Source organism: Sapajus apella, unplaced genomic scaffold (genome assembly GCF_009761245.1).
Source record: "Sapajus apella isolate SASKATOON/1434 unplaced genomic scaffold, GSC_monkey_1.0 scaffold114, whole genome shotgun sequence".
NCBI lineage: Eukaryota > Metazoa > Chordata > Mammalia > Primates > Cebidae > Sapajus > Sapajus apella.
Window position 1 is genome coordinate 4,863,111 of NW_022437054.1, and position 1,636 is coordinate 4,864,746.

Here is a 1,636-nt window from a genome sequence, read left to right on the forward strand (position 1 = left end):
CCCTCCCCTCCCCTCCACTTCCCCTTCCCTTCCTTTCTCCCCTCCCATCCCCTTCCCTTCTCTCCTTCCCTCCCCTCTTTCTTTCTTTCTCTTTGTCTTTCCTTCCTCCCTCCTGCTTCCCTCCTTTATTTTTTTCTTTTTCTTTCTTTCCTTCCTTTTTTGCTTCCTTCCTTCCTTTCTTGCTTTCTTCCTTCCCTTTCTTTCTTTTGTTTCTCCCTTCTTTTCTCTCCCACTCCCTTCCACCCTGTCTCTTCCTCCCCCCTCCCTCCCTCCTTTCCTTCCTTCTCTTCCTTCTCTCTCTCTTTCTCTCTCTTTCTCTCTCTCTCTCTCTCTCCCCCCTCTTTTACCATACTTACACACTGTAGGAAAGAGCAGGTTTTAGGAATGGTGAGTATGATACCTGCTGCCTGGCCTCAGAGGCTCTACTATCTTGCTTTTTTTTTTTTTTTTTTTTTTTAAGACAGGGTCTCACTTTGTCACCCAGGCTGGAGTGTAGTGGTGCAATTACTGTTCATTTCAGCCTTGGCCTCTTGGCCTCAAGCGATCCTCCCATCTCCCCAAGTAGCCGGGACTACAGGCATGCACCATGACGCCTGGCTTGTTTTTTGTAGAGATGGAGTTTCACCATGTTGCCCAGGCTTGTATCGAACTGGAACTCAAGCAATCCACTCGCCTTGGCCTCCCAAAGTGCCTAGGATTACAGGTGTGAGCCATCACGCCTAGCCACTTCTACCGTTTTTCATGAGTAGGGAAACAACAGGAGATTATACTTGGTCCCCTGTAAACAGGACTGTCCGTTGGACAGGGCAATTAAGGGAGCCACCGTGGCTCCATGGTTTGGGGGTTGGGATGCTGCACCTTACCCATCTTTTCCAAATGTAATTAACATTTGGTTTCACCATTTTGGTCTATCATGATATCCCAAGAAGCCAATGAAAAATAATAGCAGGCCAAACGCAGTGGCTCATGTCTGTAATTTTTGCACTTTGAGAGGCCAAAGCAGGTGGATCGCTTGAGGCCAGGAGCTTGAGACCAGCCTGTTCAACATTGCAAAACCTTGTCTCTACTACAAACACAAAAATTAGCCAGGCATGGTGGCACATGCCTGTAGTCCCAGATTCTTGGGAGGCTGAGGTGGGAGGATCACTTGAACCAAGGAAGTGGAGGTTGCAGTGAGACAGGGTCTCACTCTGTTGCCCAGGCTGGAGTGCAGTGGAGCAGTCATGGCTCAGTGCAGCCTCAACCTCCTGGACTCAAGTGATCCTTTCACCTCAGCCTCCCAAGGAGCTGGGACTATAGGTGTACACCACCACAACTGCCTAATTTTTAAATTTTTTGTAGAGATGGGGTCTCACTGTGTTGCCCAAGCTGGTCTCAAATTCCTGCGCTTGAGCAGTCTTCCCTCCTCAGCCTCCCAAAGTGCTGCCATTAAAGGCCTGAGCCACTGTGGCTGGCCAGGCCAGCTTTTTTGAGGAGAGCTTACCTCTGACCTAGTTGAATTTCCCTCAAGCCCATATCTTCTTTCACTTTCCTTTATAAGGCTTCATAATAGAGTGTTAAAAATAGAAAACTCCTCCGGGCACGGTGGCTCACACCTGTAATCCCAGCAATTTGGGAAGCTGAGGCGGGTGGATCA

General features: G+C 48.9%; 2 protein-coding genes across 6 annotated transcripts in view; both read left to right on the top strand.

The window, feature by feature from the left end:
- XPO4 (exportin 4) overlaps positions 1 to 1,636 on the top strand; it is a 116,137-nt gene that overhangs the window by 108,553 nt on the left and 5,948 nt on the right. The window lies entirely within an intron of this gene.
- Positions 1 to 1,636, top strand: part of EEF1AKMT1 (EEF1A lysine methyltransferase 1) — a 150,161-nt gene that overhangs the window by 49,014 nt on the left and 99,511 nt on the right. The window lies entirely within an intron of this gene.